The following is a 22249-nucleotide window of genomic DNA, read 5'->3' as shown; positions in this document are numbered from 1 at the left end:
GTTTTGTGTCTGTCAGTCTCTGTGTGTGTCTCAAACTCTTTGTAATGTTGAATTGAAACAATGAGCTGGCTGTACTCTTTTTCCCTTCCTAGGGTTTTCTCACAAGGGTGAGTTTTTACCTAGGAAGGTTTTTAATGAGGCAGCCAACACTTGATCACACAGATCAAGTGTTAAACAGCTCTAATAATTCCATGTGATGAATGTCTGTGATTTTGTGATTGTGTGTTGTGTCTGTGTCTCTGTGATTCCATGTTAACAGCTCAAATGAATTGTGAATTGTGAATTGTGAATTTGTGATTGTGTCTGTGTCTGTGATTCTGTGATTGTGTGTTGTGGTGTCGAATATGGGCTGTGGGCTGGCCCGACCCGTAAAAAAAGACGGGCCCTTCGGGCCGGCCCGGCATGAAAAAGACCTCACGGGCCCGTGTATGGGCAGCCCCCACGGCCCGTGGGCTGGCCCGGCCCGGCACGAGGGTGTTATCGTGACGGGCCAGGCCCGGCACGAAAACGAACGGGCCATGCCGGGCCCGTGCCGGACCGGGCCGGGTGGCCCGAATGGACATCTATACTGTGTTCTCCTTGCAAGCCAGTGGGCTCAAGTTTTCCCATGAAAATGGCGCCAGAAATCTAATTTGTGCTTGTGCACCTCTGTTTACTCAATTTCTGGAGATACCTCCTCAATATATTTTTTGCTTGCTGTTGATAAGAGGGCTAAAACGATATCCATGAAGTGGAAAATGACTGCCAAGTCAGGTTTCTTTTCAATCGAGTCACTTTTGAGTTGATATGCATACCCGAACAACGTTTGCTTTCGTTTGTAGCAGTACTTCATCTTGCTTGGTTGTTCACTGTACCTTTTTTCCTTCTCAGTTTCTCAGCATATATTCAGGAGCACTTTGTGCGTATATACCCTAGTCTGAAAATGGCCACTTGAGCGGACAGCGGACCCTCTTCCACTTGTACTCGTGAGAAATTTGATAAATGTCTGATGGCTGCACAATCGTCGACGTTTTGGTTAACTCAAAAGGCCTCGACGGTGTGATTGTGTGAATGGATGATAGCCCATGGCCGCTTGTGGCATCTCAGGCCCAAGTACTAGAACACTTTGGCGGGAAACTAGTGTCTGGTTGGTGGCAGCCGCCCGTAGTTACCCTGAAAAATATAGAATGAACTTATAGTATACTCTATCCGTTTTCATATATAAATGATATCTAGAACAAACTAACTAATCAGAAAGAGTATATTTTGAATTGTTTTCTAAAAGCATTTGAATTATTTCTCAATAAGTAATATAAGCGTTGAAGTTTACTGTCACCTTTTTTAAAAAAAAATCTTCTCCACGCTCCATGATCCCATCCGTTGCCGATGAAACTTGGTGGACTCTACCGTATCCGTTTCCCATATATCGTTTTGTTCATCAGTAAAAAACATAAGCTTTTCCGTTGCAATTATAAACTTCCATAAATTCAATGCTATTTTATCATCATCAGTATCATCCATGTACCTATAACCTATTTCAGATAGGAATATCCTTGGTAAAAAAACAGTTTGTTTAGGTGAAAAAGAAACAGTTTTGCCTTCAGCAGGAAAAAAACAGTTTGTTTATTTAGGTGAAAAAGAAACAGTTTTGCCTTCTGCAGGAAACGATAGCACAAGGTACGTCGTCAAAGGCTGTGTTGTTTCGTGTAGATTCCGAGAGCCTGTGTTCGGTTCAGAGACGTGGGATGGGATAGTCCCATCCAGACTGTCATGTTTCGTGTTTGATTGAGAGGGATGGATTCATCCTAGTTTTTTTTACGAGGGATCGAAAATGATGGTACGGATGCTCATTTCACACCGTTCGGTACAATTTTGTATGGGACCTACTTGTCAGTTGTGGGACCCGCATGTCATCCTCCTTTTTACTTCTTCCCCACACGACCTTATCTCTTCTTCTGTTGGCCTGGGTCTTATCTCTTCTTCCATCAGCCTGGTCTTATCTCTTTGTAACGACTCAGGTTCATCAGCCGAGTTGATTCTAATCCGAGTCCCTAATCTCGCTGACTCAGCTCCCCTGAGCTTAAGCGCTCAACCTCCAGTTCCCGGTCCCGACCCCTGAAAACCCAACCAGAACCACCGGTTCCTTCTAAGTCCCAACAGCAGTGTTCCCTCCAATCTTGAGCAGAGGAGAAACTGAGACTGACTGGTGGACCCGTAATCCTTCTCCCACGGATCTCTCGGGTCAAGCACGCCAGAGCAAGCGTGCGCCCTGCGTTAGAATCTCTCCGCCGCATGGCTTAACCTCCCCGACGAGCCCCGCCTCGTCCAGTCGCCGGCCACAACTAGACGGACCAGCGCGCCTCCTTCCCAATCACGCGCAGAAGCGCCCTGCAGACTCTCTGCCTCGCCTCGTCTCGCTCGCAACCTCGCCGGCCGTGCCAGGCGCCCTATCGCTGCTACGACCAGCCGCTGCTGCGCCAGACCGCCTCGCCTCCCGCGCTCATCATCTCACCCGGATCTCCGGCCGCGCGCGCCCCTCGATGATGCCGCCTTCGCCAACCACGGATCCAGCAGTGACAACTCCTTTTCCCACCTCGCCAGTAGCGTGCCCCGGCAAAGCCGCTGGTCTGCGCCTGCTAGCGTCACCGCTCGCCCTGTCACCTCGCATGCAGCGCTCTCGCCTGCAGTGCCCCTTCCTTCTTTCCTGTCACACGCTAGTCGAGTCGCCGCCCCCAATCCGCCGCTTGATGCGACCAGACCCGCGCTTGCCCTCACCAATCCTTTTCTCCAGCAAAACCGCGCCTGCATAAGCCTTGTCTCCAGTGCCCAATGGCCGAAGACGCTATCTCTAAAGCTCTGTTCCACCGCCCATCGCCGCTCAATCGCCGCCATGGCAGCGCACTCCATCCTTTTCTTCCCGGTCTTCATGCTGCTCCAACACTCTCTCTCCCGCGCAGCTATAAAAGGGAATGCCAGAGTCCTACCAGAGTTCCCTTCGCCATCGTTGCCTTGCCGCCTTTTCCTCTGTTTCGTGCTCAAGCGCTGCCACCTAAGTTCTTGAGGAACTCTCCTCTCCGCTCAACACCCGCCTTTCCCAACCCACCGACCGCTTGTCTTCTCCACGCTGTGCTAGAGCTTCCTTGTGTCAACAAGAAGCACCGCCACCACCGGAGCACCGCCGGACATCACCGCCGCCCAAGCCTTAGTGCTTAAGACCTTCCGTCCAAGTCTGCTCCTTCCCAACCCCAAAGCTTCACCAGTAGGCCTAAAGGTAAACTGCCGACCCCCTTCCTGGTTCGCCCGACCCCTTTTTCCGTCTCACCCGACCCTGTCTGTTTCGCCCGACTTTGTCTGTTTCGCCCGACCCCTTTTCCCATCTCGCCCGACCCTGTTTGTTTCACCGACCCTATCCGTCTCGCCCGAGGGCTCGGCTGTATGTTTTTCTTTGACCCAAAGGTATCTGTGTCAAATTTCAGGGACTTCTCTGTGATAAGTCTGAGGACCCCGGTACAGTATTCCTTAGGTCGGAGGGTCAGATCATAAGTTTCTCCCGATCCGACCCTTTGTCTTGTTCTCTATCAACTGAAGCTTGAACCTCCACACTTTTTCCATAGCTTTGCTACAAGTTTCTGGGCTAAAGCTTGCAAGTGTTGTTGAAATAACCGTCTAAGTGCTAACTCCTGCATTTGCATTCGTGTAGAACTAAATCTCGCCGACGGCACATACGAGCTGCATCCAGTGCCAGAAGACGGAGTAGTAGCTGAGCCACCGACCGCAGGAGCTGAAGCAGAGCCCTCAGAGGACCAGTTCGCCTCCACCCCGCTTGAAGGCAAGCCCCGAAGCATGAACCCAATTTTCTAAACTTACACATGCCCTCCTTCGTTTGTATGTGCATTTAAGTACAGGAGTTGTTTGAAACCATAGATGCATGACTTAGTTCCCTTGATCTGAACACTATTCTGGACAGGGCATGGCCTGGTGAACTCTTTTGGTAGTCGGTGGATCGCCCTGTCTGTCTATATGAAATTGCTTAAGGTCGGAAAGTGTTGGCGTTCATGATCAAGTGTTTGAAAGTACTAATCTCATACCTAGTATGGGATGGGAAAGCCTAGTACCTGATTGAACTAGGGCGTGGCTTATACCCCTGCTGTCCCTGGAACGAGGTTCCCATGGTGCATCATGTGGGTGCAAGTGCGGTCACAGTATGGTAGAGACTGAGACTGTGGAGCATTGCATGCCAAGGGAAGTTTGGACCTGACACGTGGAATTGATGGGGATGGCCGACATAGGAAGCGACCCTTTGTGGTGCGCGGATGTCGTGAGATTAGGTTCGCCATGCATGGTTAAGAAACTCGAATCGATTCGTCTGCCTCTCACAGTTTGAGACTGCTTGATCGCTATGCTACACTGAGTAAAGATGGAACATGATGATGATATGAACCCGATGCTTGTTCTATACATTGTTGTTGGAAACTGTGGTTGTTTAGCATAAGTTGCCAACATAGACTGGTTAATGAACTTAGAATCTAAGCTAAAATATTGAAAGTAAGGACTCACTATGGTCGCTTTTGGCAAAACAAACCCCTCAGCCAAAGAGCCTTGCATGTCTAGAAGTGGTGGAGTAGTTCTTCCCACCGGTCGGTTAAGTCTTGTTGAGCTTAGAAGCTCAGCCTTGTTTGTGGCTCTCTTTTCAGGTGAAGTTGCAGCTTCTGAGTTTGCTGCTGTTGCCACTTGGCCGCCCCAGCTTCCTCCTGGGTGGACGGTAGAGTGGGATCCCTCCTCGGACGGCGAGGAAAGGGATCACTGATGTCCTGATCGGCCTCATCAGGGACATCCGACTCCGGCGCTAGCTTCCGCTATTTTATCTTTCCGCTGCTTTTGAATCTTGTAAAACTCTGACTTTCGAATTGATGTTGAAATAAATTGTCAAACTTGTTTAACTCGGTGGATCTGTTGTATTCTCTGGAACCACTCACCTTCGTGTGGGTTATGCTAACTCGGTCCTGTTAAGTGGTTAAATCGGATGAAATCCGACGGCACTTCGAGTTAACTTGACTAAGGCATGAGTGTCGCGTGTCAAGCGGCTTAAACGTGCTTTAATTAAGTTAATCTGAGGTGGTTCCGCCACACTCTTCTTCCTGTGGCTGCCTCCTACGCCTCCCCGCCGGACAAGCTCGCCCCCTCCGGTGCCGCATGAGCTCACCCCCGCTACCGGCCGCGACGGAGCTGACCCCCGCTGGTGGCTCGCCCAAGCTCTGCCGGTGGCTGCCGGTCTGCCATGGGGGAGCTCTGCCGGTCTCGCCCAAGCTCCGCTGGTGCTCCGCCTCGCCAGTCTTCTAGCTTCATCTCTCGCCCTCTCCATTCGCAGCTCACCCGCTTTAACGCTTGCCAGTCTCGGTCGACGACAGAGGAGAATGGAGTGAGACGGGCGCGATGTGGGATGATCCCGTCCGCTCGTTTTGGATGGACGAGTTATCGATATTGAGGAAGGGATATTCCCATCCCATCTATCTTCAAATTAAACACGTGGCTCACTCCGTCCCGTCCCACTTCGTGTGTGACCCTCTGGTACACCACGGTGGAACCAGCCAGTCCAGCCCGCTCCGCTTCGTGTTTTCCTCCTCCTCTCTGCTTGCCTGCGTCATCGGAGCTGCGCCTGCGCGAGCGTAGTCTTCGTGCACCGGGCCTCGCAATTTGAAAACCCAAACGTTGCACAAGACCTAGCACCAGTAGACCACGCCCACGGACGGATGGCCCTTTGCCCTCTGCCACCTATGTCACCTCCACGCCTCCACGTGAACCAAGTCCTCGTGCACCAGCCCACCCACTCCTCGGCTCCTCGCCTTCTCCGGCAGGGAACACCTCTCGCCCTCCCCGTCTCCGCCCACCGGCCAACCCCTCATCTCCCCTTCCCTTCCCACCACCGGCCTCCGCCAGAATGCGGCTCCTGCTCCGCCGCTCTCTCTCCGCCGCCGCGTCCGGCCGCCTCGGCCGCGCCCTCTCCACGTCCGCCTCGCTCGCGCCCTCCGTGGGCGATGATCTACGACATGGAGGAGCTGGTCAGGTCGCCGGCGCTGCGCGCGTCGTTCCAGCTCGCCGAGCCCCCGTGCCCCTCCCGCCTCCGCGTCCCCGAGCACCTCATCGACCCGCGGCCCCGTCCCGACCCCAACAGCGACATCATGCCCCTCGTCGGCGGCGGCGTCCGCGCCGCGAGCGGCGACGGCCTCCTCCTCCTCGACTTCATGGACGCCCGCGCCACGGCTCCTATCGTCGGCAAGGTCGGCACCGCTCGGGCGCGCCGGCTCATTGGCTTCGACACGGACCCCGACAGGACGCGCTTCGTCTGCAACCCCCTCAGCGGCCAGCTGTTCCGCCTCCCCGACATCGACGGCACGAAGAAGACCTCCGAATGCCAATCTCTCGGCATCCTCACCCAATCAGAAAGCCCGAACGGGCCGCCGGACAGGTACGCCGTCGCTTGGCTCGACGTGGTGGTGGGGAGCTTCGTCATGCGGCGGTTTCTCTCGCAAACTGGGGAATGGGACAAGCTGGTGGGTTTGCCGTCCCCGCTCCCGCTCGCGCGGCAGATGGTCATCAACCACGACGTGGTAGCCTTCGCCGGCCGGCTGTGGTGGATCGACGTGACCTGGGGTGCCGTCTCCGTCGATCCATTCAGCGACAGACCAGAGCTCCGCTTTGTCGAGCTGCCGAGGGGCAGCGTGACGGAGCCCGAGCAGGGGCTGCCGAAATTGGGGACGTGCCGCCGCATGGGTGTCAGCGAGGGGAGGATACATTACGCCGAGGTGTCCCAGAAGAAGCCTTTTGTGCTCAGTTCCTTTGCCCTTGAAGACGACGGCAGCTGCTGGACGCTGGAGCACCGGTTGGCACTCAACAGACTCAGGGACTGGGCGGATGGAGGACACCCAGGGCGGGAGGAGGACGCACCCTGTATTGGCGTTATCGATCCACTCGACGCAAGCATCATGATTCTCACAATCGGCAGCTATGCTATCTCTGTAGACATGGACAGGGGTAAGGTACTTGGTTGTTCGCTGATACGTGGTGGTGCATGTCGACTTCCACATTTCTCCAGTTTCCTACACCATGCATTCTTCCACCGTGGCTTGGATCTACCCTGATCCCTTCTGCAGGTGAACGTCTTTCTCGTGTTGTAATCTAAATATTTCCTTTTAGGTAGGTCCTCCAAGTGTACAATTTGTGGTTCTAATCTGGAAATTTAGATAAGACATGTCAGATCTCACAAAAAAAAAGTAATTTTAATGTCGAAGTGCCTGAAATACTCTAATTTTAGTCAACATGCAAAGCCATTTGATTATGTTTGTAGATAAGTGTGCTGTGTGACTTGTGGTATACTGATCTCTGCTAATCCAATGTGGGAAGACTGCAAGAAAGTAAAGGAAAAAATGTCTTCTCAAATGCGAGACAAAGTAGAAACATGGTTTGTCTCTTTTGAGTATGTTAAGATATGAGGAGGCTGTGCTCTTGCATTCGAAATGCTAATCTTTTACTTCAATTCTCATGGGATAGTTGTTAAATTTGAGAATCTTCTACTTATATTTCTCGTTGATTGCTATACTCCCTCCATGTAGGAACTCATGCAAGCACCAAGTCAAATTTCAAAAGCAAGACTTTGTCGGACATATTAGTTCGTGTAGATAGGTGCAAGAAAAATTGAGGTGCAGAAGCTCAGCGTCATTTGATACTTTCTTTTTCTATTCTTGTTTAATTCATCATCTATTTCATTTTTTTCCTGTGTTAATGAGATCATATTTATGAATAATTGAATTCTCAATTTTTGCTGCTTACATATGGTTGTATCTTCATTCGTAAAGTTGTACGGCAAATTAGGGCACACTAGTTTGACCAAATGGCTACTTCAGTTTCGGCGCAATCAGTGACTAGTCTTGTAGTAGTAGCAGTTTAGAATTCACTGTGCAGGAGCATGCTAACAATTATCTCTTTCGTGTTTTACTCTAGACCTTGTATCAGCTGCTCTACAGATTAGCTATTGTGATTTGAAGTTCTGTTATTTATGACTTAATAACAGCAGCATATTGGTCCACCGAATTGAAATTTGTCAAGTATGAAAATTTGGAATAGAGCCTATAATCTTGCTAGCATCTTTAGCTTTTGTCTATATTGCTTCCTGTTTCTTGTGCAAGTTGTCCTGTGTTTTGCCAGAACAAAGAAATGGTTTATAGAAAGTGAATGTGCAATGCTCATTTCTATTACGAATGCAAATAGGTATACGGGGCTTACTTTTATTTCTGTTCGCCTTTGTTAGTAGTGAACCAAGAAAAATCAGTTCTTTGTCAAATCACTCACTCTCTTTCCCTTTGCATGATCAATGGGACGTCCCTAATGTTTACGATTTGCTTTCCAGGATTATGGAATTTTACAGGCGAAATCTGCTCTGAGCTTTTGATGGGTTAGGAAGTTTTCTTTCTTTCTTTCTGCGAGGGGAATTCTCATTTTGGTGGAAACGTTTGCTGAAGGCTGAAGTTTGAGGTTTGCTAATGTTTTTTGAACACCTGAACTTTTAAACCAACCGAACAGAGAGGCACGAGGTGAGTTTGAGCTTCGGGTTCTCCAAATGCAGCAGATTGTAAGAGCCCCCACTTGGCAGGAATCTGGTAAAAGCTCTGTCGTTTGATGCTGTTTTTTGGGAAGATTCAGAGCTGTCTGTTAACATAGCATTCAGGGTGTGATTGTCTGGTTGATGTAGGGAAACTTGTAATATGTTGATGTGTGACAGTTGACATTGACACCTTTTGGCTGTGTGATTCGTGCAGTTTGCATGCTGCCAACACCTGGAAAAGTTATGTCTTTTGCATTAGCCTTTTTTTTTTGTCTCTAAAGGCTAGTCTGGAAAAATTATCAGAAGATTTTGGGGAAGGCGAGAGAGAGTCCGATTATTGAATTGGATTGCAGTTGGGCCTTGCGATTTAGTGGGTGGTAGCCCATATCCCACTGATGACTTCCCAAGCCCAAGCAGCACAGGGCCTAAACATTTTGGCGGGAAAATGGTGACGTGGAGCAGTAGATCAACCAATCACAACGTGGCGTTCAAAATGAACCTCCTTCTGTAGGAAGGAGGGCAGTAAATTTTTCACCGGCTAGATGTTAGAGCCCCTTTGGCAAGGCTCAAAAATAGTTCCACTGTTGGTTCCATCCGAAGTTCTACCAAATACACAAAGATAAAACAGCTTCAGGGAAGACGTCGGGCTGGAGCCGTTTGAAAAATGAACTGCACGGAAGGAAAATGAACTGCGCGGAAGGAGCAAAAAGCAGCTCCTCCCGTTTCCTCCACCTCACATCAGTGAATACGAAACTACCCCCATATTCATCAAAATCACACATGAATTACCACCTAAGCCCTTGTTTACTTCACCCCCAACTCCCAACTTTGGTATTATGCAAAAAGAAGATTCCCCATCACATCAAACTTGCGGTACATGCATGGAGTATTAAATGTAGATGAAATTAAAAACTAATTGCACAGTTTTGTTGTACTTTGCGAGACGAATCTTTTGAGCCTAATTAGTCAATGTTTGGACAATAATTCACAAATACAAACGAAATGCTACAGTGTGCTACCGTGTCAGCACAGTAATTTGGCACCTCCCAATTTGACCAACTAAACAAGGCCTTGTCCCATGCTCCCTGTGCAGGCTTGGAGTAGCGACGGAAGCCGGCACAAGTGCGTGGGCCCTCTGGTCCTACTTCGGCTGGCGCCGGCGCGGCCATAGCCATGTCGCCCGTGGCTCCTCCAGGACTCGGGCAAGCAGTAGCAACGACACCCGACAGGTGCGGGCAGCAGCAACGGCAGAGCATCGGCGATAGAGGAGCATCAGCACGGAGGGGCATAAGTGGCGTTGGAGCATTAGGCTGGGAAGGGGCGGTGGGGAGCAATAGGCCTAGAAAAAGGTCGGTGAGGGGAAGGGACCCGAGGGGCTGTTGGCCTGTTGCGAATGGATGAGAAAGAAAATGAGTGGGCAAGGGAGAGGTCGGATAAGGATCGAAAAAATATGTGAAAAGATAAAAGGAAAAAAGAAATCATGAATCGGTATAAAGTCTATTCATTAATCATTCTTATTCATATGAAATCATACTATATATTGATGAGAAAAGGAAAGGGTAAATCGGACATTTGACATCTTTCATCCATTAATGAAAAACAAGAGAAGCTGTTTTGCCAAACGATTTTCAAAACGACTTCAACTCCAATAAAGAAGTCGGTTCACCGAAGGAGCTTGAGCCAGAACCGTTTTGGAGTCAGAGCTCTGCCAAACAAACCCTTAGGAGGTGTTTAGATCTTTAATCTAGACTAAAATTCATGTCACATCGAATATTCGGAGGCTAATTAGGAGGATCAAATATGAGCTAATTATAAAACTAATTACACATATGGAGGCTAATTCCCGAGACGAATATATTAAACTTAATTAATCCATCATTAGCACATGTTTAATGTAGCACCATATTGTCAAATCATGGACTAATTAGGCTTAATAGATTCATCTCGCAAATTAGTCTCCATTTATGCAATTAGTTTTATAATTAGTCTATGTTTAATACTTCTAATTAGTATCTAAACATCCAATGTGATACGAATTTTAGGAACTTCTAAATAAACAAATAGGGCCTTAGTGTGTTCATAGACTACCCAGGCTGCTTCCGGGGTCCAACGCAGGAGTAGACTACGGAGGTGTTTGGTTCCTTGAGCTAAAGTTTAGTCCGTGTCACATCGAATATTCGGAGATTAATTAGGAGGACTAAATATGAGTTAATTATAAAACTAATTGCACAGAGGGAGGCTAAACGGAAAGACGAATCTATTAAGCCTAATTAATCCATCACTAGCAAATGTTTACTGTAGCAGCACATTGTCAAATCATGAACTAATTAAGCTTAATAGATTTATCTTGCCGTTTAGTCTCCATCTATGCAATAGGTTTTGTAAATAGTTTACATTTAGTACTTCTAATTAGTATATAAATATTTTATGTGACGTGCTAGCTGAAACGCCTCCCACGTCAGCTGGTGGAATAGTTCCACGCTATTTTCTCCTCGGTCCTCGCGAACAGTTCCAGAGCCTTCAGGCCTATCAATCGCAAAACGCCACTCCTCTCGGCACTCGGCAGTATAGATTTCCATTTGGCCCGCGGCCCGTGGGCCGGCCCACGGCACGACATTTTGGTCCGGTACAGGCACGGCCCGGCACGGCGGCCTTGCAGGCCGGGCCGGCCCGGCCTACATCACGAGCCGAGCTTGGGCCGCTGTCTCAGCACGTGGGCTGGCACGGCATGGCCTGGCCCATTTGGCCCGTGGGCCAGCAATGGCCGGTACGGCCTGTTAAGGCCTGCCAGGCCTGCCTCGGCCCGGCCAACGACCAGTATATAACGTCGGCGCCCTCGGCCCCGGCCGAAACCCTACCCCCCTGCCCCCCGCTCCCGCATCGAGCCGCCTCTGTCTCTCGCCCTCTCCCGGCTCCTCGCCTCCTCCCCGCTCCCTCCCGGCTCCTCGCCTCCTCCCCTAGATCCTCCGCCGTCCTTGCCTGCCGCCGGCTCGCCGGTGGCCCCTCCGCCTCCCTCCCCCCGTAACTGCTCCTCCACTCTTAGATCCGGCGTCCTCGCCCGCCGCCGGCTTGCCGGTGGCCGTTCCGCCTCCCTCCCCCCCCCTAAACTGCTCCTCCACTCTCAGATCCGGCGTCCTCGCCCGCCGCCGGCTTGCTGGTGGCCGTGGCCCCTCCGCCGGCTCCGCCTCCCTACCCCTGTAACTGCTCCTCCCCTAGTCCCCTCTCAGATCCGGCGTCCTCGCCCGCCGCCAGCTCGCCGGTCACCCATCCGCCTCCCTCCTCGTAACCCCACTTCTCCCTTAGCCCCTCCGCCCCTCCGCCTCCCTCGGTTCCTCGCCTCCTCCCCCCGACCCTCGCAGATCCGCCTCACTCCTTGGTTCCCCACCGTTGTGGTTCGTCTTCTCCGGCTCCGGGCTCCAGCTGCGCAGGTAAACAACCTCCTCACTCCTCTCATTCCTCTTCTTCTTCGACCCCTCGCAGATCCACCTCCCTCACTTTCTTCTCTTGACTCTTGTAGGTCTCTTACAGGGGCCGCACGTCGTTGAGGAACGGAGCCGCCGAGGCAACAACGTCAACGGTGGAGGGCTCGAGGGTGTGTTCCGGGTGTGCTCGAGGATGGACGACGACTATCCAACCTGCCTCAGTGATGAGTTGCGGTTCATGGGGGAGACCGGAGATGATGATTCTGATTTGGAGGCGGATCGGCGGGCACTGCTCAGTGGTGCCGTCCCCGATGCTCAGCCAGGTCGTGGAGATTCTCCACCACCTACTGCTGCTGGCTCTGGTGCTGGTCCGGGCTCGGAGAGTACGGGCAGCAAGAGGACTCGTTCTTGCACCTCTAAGGTGTGGGATGACTTTGAGCCTCTGTACGAGGTAAAGAATAACAAGAGGGTAAGAACTGGTGCTAAGTGCCTACATTGCAAGAAAGTTTATTCTGGTAAGTCTGCTAGTGGTACTGGACACTTGCATAGGCACCTTCCAAAGTGCCCAGTCTTGCTAGGTGCTTCACGTATGGCTCAGTCCCAACTCAAGTACAATCCTAATGGCTCTCTCCATATGTGGGAGTACAATCCTGATGTTGCTCGTATCCAGTTGTGCAGATTGATTGCTAGACTAGACCTTCCTTTATGCTTTGGTGAGTCTGATGCATTTGAGGAGTATATTAATATTGCTCATAATTCTAGATTCAGTTGTGTGTCTAGGCAAACCACCACCAGAGATTTTGTTAAGTATTTTGATGAGCGTCGTACTAAACTCCTGGCTTCTTTGCAATCTGTTTCCTCTGTTGCTCTTACATCTGACATATGGTCTGGTAATGCTAAGGAAGATTACCTTAGTGTGGTTGCTCATTATGTGAATGTTGATTGTCAACTAGAGAAGAGGATCTTAGGCCTTTGTTTAATTGATGTTTCTCATAATGCTGATAATATTGCTGAGCGCATTACAGCTGTTGCTACTGATTATGGTTTAAATGATAAGATATTTTCTATCACACTGGATAATGCATCGGCAAACACTGCCGCCATTGGTAAGCTTCATCCTTCACTGACTAGTTACATGGGTAGACTTTTTTTTCATCAGCGTTGTGCTTGTCACATCATTAATCTTATTGTTAAGGCCGGCCTTGATGTTTTCAAGCCTATGCTTAGTTCATTTAGAACTGCGATTTCATTCCTGAATTGTTCTAACCAATGTATTGCGGCATACAAGTCATATTGCATTGCTGTTGGTGTCCGTCCTCGTAAGTTTGCTTTGGACATGGATGTTAGCTGGAATTCAACTTATCTCATGTTGAAGCATCTATTGCCCCATAAGACCACATTCCATCAGTTCATAACCACTCAATATGGTTTGGTTGAAGGTCAAACAATTCGGACAGAATTACACTGGTATATTGCTGAAAAGATTCTGATATTTCTTGAACAATTCTATGATTCTACTGTTATTCTGTCTGGTGTTTACTATCCTACTGCTGCATTAATCTTGCATCATATTCTTGAGATAGCTGGGCACCTTAATTTCTATGCTAATGATGCTGATCTGAAACATGTTGTTGCACCCATGAAGTCTAAGTTCTTAGATTATTGGGCTGATATACTTATGCTTCATGCCTTTGCTTTTATATTGGATCCTAAAGCTAAGATTACTGGTTTTAGCAATGTGCTTCAGCTGATGTCTCAGCTAACTGGTAAGGATTATTCTAGTTACTTAACTGATGTAAGAGCTGAATTGTCTACAATCTTTGGCAAATATGAAGCTAAGTATGGTTCTGTGAGGATGCAGAGGGCCACTCAGCCAGGCCCTGCAGGTAAGAAGAAGACTGCTTGGGGTAAGATCTTTGGTTCCCAAGTTGCTTCATCTACTTATTCTGCTGCTAGCCTTGGTGCTGGCCTGGGTTGTACTTATGTTTCCTCCTCCCTGTCTAGGAGACAATCTGCTAGTGCTTTGTTGCAAGCTGCTCAAACAGGTGCCTCTCTTGCTGCTGCTTCTGAACTGTCTGCTTACCTAGACAGTGACACTATCAATCAATATGATGATGACTTCAACATATTGATCTGGTGGCATGAGCATAAGTTATCATATCCTGTTCTATCTATCTTAGCTAGGGATGTTATGACTGTGCCTGTCTCTACTATATCTTCAGAATCTGCATTTAGTACCACTGGCAGGATCATTGAGGAGCGGCGACGTCGTCTGACCCCTGAGATGGTGGAGATCTTGGCTTTGATCAAGGATTGGGAGCAAGGAGATGCAAGACTGCAGCATACCGTCGACGATACCGAACTTGAAGAGTCATTTGAGGATTTGTATCTTGATGAGTAAGTTTTCTACTCTCATTTACTTCTATTCAGCATACTTGTTAGTGTTCAGGAGCTAGATCTCTAATCCTCCTATCATTTTTTGCAGAAGCTAGATGCCTGCTGCCCTGTTGGTGCTCTGTCAGTGTTCAGGAGCAAGTTAGAACTTAGAAGTGAGAAGCCTCATGCTGTTGTGCTTGTGTAGGTCTTGTGACTTGTGAGTTGTGAGTTGTCAGTTGAGTTGTGAACTTGTGTGATTGTGTATCTGAACAATGAACTTATGAGCTGGCTGTACTCTTTTTTCCTTTGTAGGGTTTTCTCACGAGGTGTGAGTTTTTACCTACAAAGGTTTTTAATGAGGCAGCAATACAAACAACTCAAAATAATATTCAAATTTGTTTGTGTTATTGTGATTGTGAATCTGTGTGAATCTTTGTGAATCAGTTGAATCTATGAATATGTTGAAACTAAGTTTCTGTGAATATGTTGAAACTAAGTTTTGAATTTAGCTTTGAAACTGTGAAAATGTCTAACTATGATAAATTTGATTTTGGTGAGGGGTTTTTCTTAAAACGTGTCACGGGCTGGCACGGGCACGGTGAGGCTGTTAAGGCCCGCCAGGCCAGCGGGCCAGCACGGCCTGCGTAAGAAGGTAGCAAGCTGGGCCTAGGCCGCTTCTTCGGCACGCGGGCCGGCCCAGCCTGTCACGACAGTTAGGCGGGCCTAAACAGGCCGGGCCTATTCGTGCCGTTGCCAGCCGGGCCGGGCCGCCCGTTTGGCTATCTATGCTCGGCAGGCACCACCGCTTTTCCCCCTTTCCCCTTGCTCACAGCGCCGCATTGGCTTCTCCGACATGCTATTCCGGCGCATCCTTGGCCTCTCCGCCACCGTCTCCGGCCGCCTTCGCCGCGGCCTCTCCACGGCCGCATCGCACCCTCCGTGGGCGATGATTTACCGCACCGAGCTGGTCAAATCTCCGGCTCCGGGCACGTCGATCCAGCTTGGCGCCCCCCCGCGCGCCTCCACCCTCTTCGTCCCCGACCACCTCGTCGATCTACGGCCCTGCCCCGACCCCGACAGCGACATCGTAGCCTTCCAAGGCGGCATGGTCTCTGCCACGAGCGGCGACGGCCTCCTCCTCCTCGATTTCACGGATGCCCGCGGCACGGCTCCCATCGTCGACACGCCCGGCGGCCGGTGCCGCAAGTTGATCGGACTCGACTTGGACCCCGACGTGACGCGCTTCGTCTGCAACCCGCTCAGCGGCCAGCTGCTCCGCCTCCCGGACATCGACGGCACGAAGAAGACCGCGTCCAGCAACAACTTCGGCATCCTCACCCGGTCCGCACACGGGCACGGGCCGCCTGACAGGTACGTCGTTGCCGAGCTCAGCGACGACCGCGACGCGGAGGAGGGGAGCTTCGTCATGCGGCGTTTTCCCCCCGAAACTGGGGTGTGGGAGAAGCTGGTGGGCTTGCCGTCCCCGCTTCCGCTCCCGCGGCGGATGGACATATACCACGAGGTGCTTGCCTTCGCCGGACGGCTGTGGTGGGTTGATCTGAGCTGGGGTGCCGTCTCCGCCGACCCGTTCAGCGACCGACCTGAGCTCAGCTTTGTCGAGCTTCCGAGTGCCAGCGTGCTGCCAGTGCCCAGCACCATTGCAGAGTATGATGCGGCACGAGAGGTGCAGGGAGTGTACCGGCGCTTGGGGGTCAGCGAGGGGAGGCTGCGCTATGTGGAGCTGTCCCAGAAGATGCCTTTCCTGCTCAGCTCGTTTGTCCTTGATGAAGATGGCAGGAGCTGGACGCTGGAGCACCAAATGGCACTTGGCGTACTCTGGGAGAAAATAGACCCACCGCCTGAGGAGCACTACCCACGGATTGGCGTTGTTGACCCATTGAACTGAAGCTTGATGTATGTCACAATCGGCAACCTTGCTTTGGCTGTTGACATGGGCAGGGTGTTGGTCCGTGGGTCTTTAATAGATGAACTGGGAGCAGTTGCCAGCACCTTGTTCCTTAAACAATGTGTGCTCCCACCGTGGCTTAGATCGAGCAGGATCCCTTCTGCAGGTAATCATCTTTCACATGTTTGATTCATGAGATGTGGTTATGTGTATTAGAATTGTTAGATTCCACAAATCCATACATTTTCATTTTACATCTCATTTGTAATTTCACATGATGTTCCAGTACAGCCTGGCAGTATGATTTGTACTGTGGATCATCTCTTATGTTTACTTTGTGCAAACATCAGACTGAAAAAGTAGGCATATTAAGGCCTTGTCAGATAATTGTGTTAAGCTGCTATCCCATAATCTGTGAATATTAGCAGTATAATCATGGATAAATTTTCAGAGTGCTTCCTCAAAATTAAATCAGAATGGAAATGTGGTATCAGTAGCCAGTAGGCTAACTGGTGTTTCTCTTTTGAGTACATTTCATATGAGAATGTTTTGCTCTTGCTTGGTAAACAAGGGTGCATATCCGACATAGGGATGTTATATGTACCTTCTTTTTGTTTGACAATTGAACTAGTGTATTAAAAGTACAGAATTGTGTGTTTCTATTTTTGTTGTATAATTGTTCAAGTTCTATAACTGAAGGAACTCTTTCGAGCAACAAGGACAATACAAGAAGCAAGACTTTGTCAGACATACTGGTTCGTGCAGACAGAGACAAGAAGAATTGAGGTGGAGAAGTTACGTCGTTTGGTACTTTCTTCAGCTATTCTTGTTTAATTCATCATCGTTTCCATTCTTTCCTGTGTAAAGGAAGCCTTAGTTGTGAGTTGTGACTAATTGCTTTTTGCCACCCATATATGTTCATGTAATCATTTGTGAATTTAATACCTCAGATCGTGGCATATCACTTTTGAAATATGGCTACTTAGGTTTTAAGCTGTCAACCATCTCTTTCTCTAGACCTTTCATCGGTGCAGCCTTGGTTGTGGTTTGAGCTGCAAGTTATCACATGATACAAAGCTCGCATTTGTCACCAGTAAAAACTATCAGTTATGAAAATGTAAATAGTTATCCTATAAAGTCTTGTTGTCAATTTGTCATTGTGAGTTGCTGTTGACATTGCTTCCTGTTTCTTGACAAGTGATACTGTCATTTTTTCCACAATAAAGAGATGGAGTATAAAATGTAAACATACAATTTCTGTTTGCTTGTGCTCCTTTTCCTTCATTGAAGTGAACAGGAATTAAAAGTTACAAGGCTTGTCACAAGTGGACATGCTCAGAGGCTAAATAGACACCTCATCAAAATACAAAGTTTTCTAGTTCCATGTTGGTGTTACAGTGAAAGTTAAGTTTCCAGGCTGTTTATGCTATTATGCTAGTCGCTGTCATTGGTTAGGCCTGTACACAAATTATGGTTGATCACTTTCAAAGAAGCATGCTGCTTATTATTCCAACTTCGAAGGAACTGAGGTGAACTCAGTTGTGGGGAGGTGCTTTGCTGTCACCACCCGGATTAGTATTAGGGTGCCTAGTTATTCTCATTCTTTCACCTGCTCTCCCACCCATTACACTCATGCCATATAAGTGACAGAATAGTGCCTCTGGCAATTCTCACTTTTTGTTCAAGGGTGGGCATATCATCCAAGCGCTTTTCTATTTTCTGAATCAGCAAACATGATTAAGTGCAAACCATAAATATGCCAGTCATAATATTCAGGAAACCAAAAGATGCCCGGCCTTGTATCACGAGGAGACACTGTCTTACTTTTGTTTAAAACATTATCATCTTCTGATCAAGCCTGAGGTGAAGCTTGCTGTTTCATAGTAAGAATCATGACTGCAACTAAAACATGGACAGAACATGATGAATAGTATTATCCTCTACAATACATTAGCAGAGTGACTAGATAGATTATAATAGTGCGACCGTTTAGTCGGTTTTATGCTAAAACCAGAAAATTGTTGTTTCCCATATTACCCGTTCTCTATTCTCTTTATAAGATTATTCAAACACATCAGTAATATTCCACATTCTATTTTTCAGGTCTCATGGAAAAGTCAACTGATAGCGCTGTTTTAATCAATTAGGAAGCTGATTGTGATAGTCTGCCAAAGCTTTCATTTTGGAGAAACTCTAGGGGAAGTTTGGGGTTTTAGGGGGTTGGTGGTTACAAAACTTTCTTCTCTTTGGAAAAACCTGGAAGATATTTCAGTTTTTTTTTTTTTTTTGGGGGGGGGGGGGGGTGGGCTTTTGCAAGCACACTAATGGAGAGCACTCCAGTATTTACTATGTTAAATTAGCATGTTATGAGATCATCGCAAGTAACATATTATGTGCTATGTTTACTTGCAAGCCAATATATCGATCATTTCTTATGAAAAGGTTGCTTAGTTTTTTTTAACAATTTAGCTGCAACTTTATCTGGGTATCTCTATTACTTGTCCTCTGCAGTAAGAGATATGTTCATATATATGATCAGATTGTCTCAACGTATTAATATCTCTAGCTGATGGTTACTTGAGTAATAAATATCGTCTCGTTGCTTTGCTATGTTAACAATCTTGTCTTGTTACACTTCACTACCAATATACTGGTGTCGCTGTTTTAGAAATCTGTACTCCAGATCATGGCAGATGAGATTAGTTTACAAAAATAAACCCTTCAGTTAAGCATGCTACTTGAATAGTAGCTGTATTCTCCAATTTTGTAGTAACACTTTAGCATCCAATGTGCATGAGCTCACCAAAATGTTGTTGGAGGCTTGTGCAATGCACTACGATCTGGTTTGCATGGTGGCTTCATCTCTTACTCCCTCTGATTTCTCTGATTTATGATTTCTCTGATTTAAATTGTAAGTAGTTTTGATTTTCTAGGTTTATAGTTTTTATTATGCACCTAGATATACGTTATGTCTGAGTACATAGTAAATTTCATGTATTAGAAAAGTTAAAACGACCTACAATTTAGGATGGAGTAACAATTTAGGATGGAGTAGGTACTTTTTACAAACCTCAAAGGTTGGGATTTGTTGTTTGTAATATGAGCTAAGACTTTTATTTTCTGTTCAAGCAGTAAAGAAAGAAACATCCATGAACTTCAGCCCTTGGCCACTTGCGGAGCCAATTGGCAGCAAATTCATTTTTTTGGTCCATGCTTCATGTCTATTGATATTTTTGTTTCAAAAACTGCACTCCGTGCTTTCACTCGTCGGTCTTTTTGCTGTAGTATGGTCAATTCTTTTCTATAATGAACTGGAACATATCTGACTAGCTACGATTTCTTCTGCCGACACCAGCTTATTCGAGCAACTCTCTGATGTTGGGTGGCACTGGAACATCCCTATTTTCTTGTTGCTGTCGGGAAATTTGTAATTTGATTTGATGAAGTGTTTTGCTCCTTTTTAGCTGTGGTTCATGCTGCATATTGTGAGAATCAATGCCAAGCCTCATTAACGATTCGTGCAATTTCCATGCCCTGTCATGGCTCATCGCTTGGGGGGAAAGTCTTGGCATTAAGTTTTTTTTTCCTGAACGCCATTGTTTTTTTCTTTTAAATTCACGCTATTGGGATTTTGGGAACAGCAGTGTCATGAACTCAATTCAGGCCCTGTTTAGTTGCCAACAGCAGTGTCATGAACTCAATTCAGGCCCTGTTTAGTTGCCCGAAAAATCACTGTACCAGCACTGTAGCATACTGTAGCGTTTCGTTTGTATTTGTGAATTATTGTTCAAATATTGACTAATTAGGCTCAAAAGATTCGTCTCGCAAAGTACAACCAAACTGTGCAATTAGTTTTTGTTAGTTTTTGATTTCGTCTACATTCAGTACTTCATGCATGTACTGTATATTTGATGTGATGGGGAATCTTCTTTTTGCATAGTGCTAAAGTTGGAATTTTGGGGTAACTAGTCCTTACTCTCCCGCACCTTCAGTTGTTCTGGTTAATTGGGCCTCAACCCATGTCCACTCGCGATTCCCAAGCCCAAGCAGCCCAAGGGCCTGAGCATTTTGGCGGGAAACTGGTGACGTCGGACCGGTACAACCCCAATCACAACGCGGCGTTCAAAATGAGCAAGAAGGACGGTGCCAACTTTTTACCCATAGCTCCCGAGCAGTTCCTAGACTAATCCTAGTGGACAGTCACACTGCATCTGGGCCCAGAACGAGAATGGCCTAGAGCAAATCTGGTGGCACAACCTCACGCTGCTTTTCGCTTCGCTGGGAACGCTGTCGGAGCGGCGTGCGCTGCGTCTACAAGCACCGGCCTGGTGGCCTCTCCGATCAAAAAAACCCACCAAGGGTTGGTTCTCTTACCTGGGAGCCTGGCTCACACCAGGGAATCAGGCCGGTTCTGAGGATGCAAATGGATCGCGTTTGGTTGTAGTTTCAATTGAACCTGGCCGCGAGGATATGGTGATTGGTTGCACGTACGAACTCAAAATTCAAAAATGAGATGTTGTTTGGTTGGTTGCATACAGACTGTTACAGTCACCACTTGCATTCAACCGGTGGAGATACCAATCCTAGTGCCCGAACATAGTCAAAAGAGGAAACTACACTTTGTAACTAAACTAAAATTACTTAGACTTTAAAACTAAAACCACAATTATTACAGCTTCAACTAGGATAATTAAAGCCTCTAACAACATTAAGACATCTTTACAGTCCCATTGGGCATTCTTGATAATAGGTCTAGCTTGCGCCAGTACCTCTGTAGCTTCAAATTTTGCACCATGAAAAGCTTGCATCGCTTCCTCTTTGGTCTTGTACTTCTTGTAGCATGCTTCCCTGAATCCATTCACCTGATCATGGCAAGCCTCCCAGCTGGAGTACACTCCAGTTTGACGACCAACACTGACAACGTACCAAGACATGTCTTCTAAAAAAATAAGCAAAAGAAAGTATCATTGGCCTTACAAATAATTTGACAAGAAATGCTCAGAATAAGAAGAGATGCATAAAACAACTGAAATGAACATATTATTGGCAAAGGGCAAATGCTTAGATTCAGAAAGAGATGAAAGCATATAGCAAAATGACAGAAATTAGCACAGAATTGAGATGACATGAAAACAACAGGAATGAACTTATCATTTGCAAAGGGCATAAGCTCAGATTCTGAATGAGATGAAAGCATGTAGCAAAATGACAGAAATTAGGACAAAATTGAGATAAAATGAAAACAACAGAGTTGAACATATCATTGGCATTGGGTATATGCTCAGAATAACATTAGAACAACACAAGAAGTAAAATGACAGATCAGGAGCCATATGCTCAGACAGGCAATGACATGAAAGCAAAAAGCAACAGAAGCATCATTGGCAATGGGCATATGCTCAGAATGACAATGAAAACAAAGCAACAAGTTTAATGACAGATCAGGAGGCATATGCTCAGACAAGCAATGAGATGAACACATCAACCAACACAAGCATCATTGGTAATAGGCAAATGTTCAGTCATCACCAGTCAGTCATCATATCAGATAACTCAAAGTTCAGTTACTAATCAGCTACCAGGAGGCTACCAACAGAAGAGGATCAGGCTGACTGCACAAAAGAATGAAGGAGTGGACCAGGAGGTTGATGCACAAAAAAAAGCCACCATCTGATCAGCAGTCACTGCACAAAAGAATTGTCACTGCACAAAAGTAGGTCTCTGCATGATAAGGAGCCTCACTACATGTAGTAGTGCTTTGCCAAGTAGGTCCTCAACCACAGGACTCTATGAGAACCATTCATCTTCACAAAAGCAGCACCATGAGCCTTGTTGCCAAGCAGGTGTTCATAGGCAGCCATGAGTTCTTCATCAGAGAAATCGGGCATGAACATGATAGCATCATAGAGATCAGGGTGCACATCCTCTACCTTGGTCTGAATAATGGCATTGGCAACATTGTTGACA

At 47.6% G+C, this 22249-nt stretch overlaps 1 long non-coding RNA gene across 1 annotated transcript; it reads left to right on the top strand.

Annotated features, from left to right (window-relative positions):
• Positions 1-15757: 15757 nt before the first annotated feature.
• Positions 15758-17070, top strand: LOC101768374. Its single transcript, XR_002676675.1, has 2 exons — positions 15758-16448; positions 16982-17070. It is a non-coding gene; the product is annotated as an uncharacterized LOC101768374 (long non-coding RNA).
• Positions 17071-22249: the final 5179 nt, after the last annotated feature.

This window comes from Setaria italica, chromosome III (genome assembly GCF_000263155.2).
Source record: "Setaria italica strain Yugu1 chromosome III, Setaria_italica_v2.0, whole genome shotgun sequence".
Lineage (NCBI taxonomy): Eukaryota > Viridiplantae > Streptophyta > Magnoliopsida > Poales > Poaceae > Setaria > Setaria italica.
This window is presented reverse-complemented; position numbering and strand designations above follow the sequence as displayed.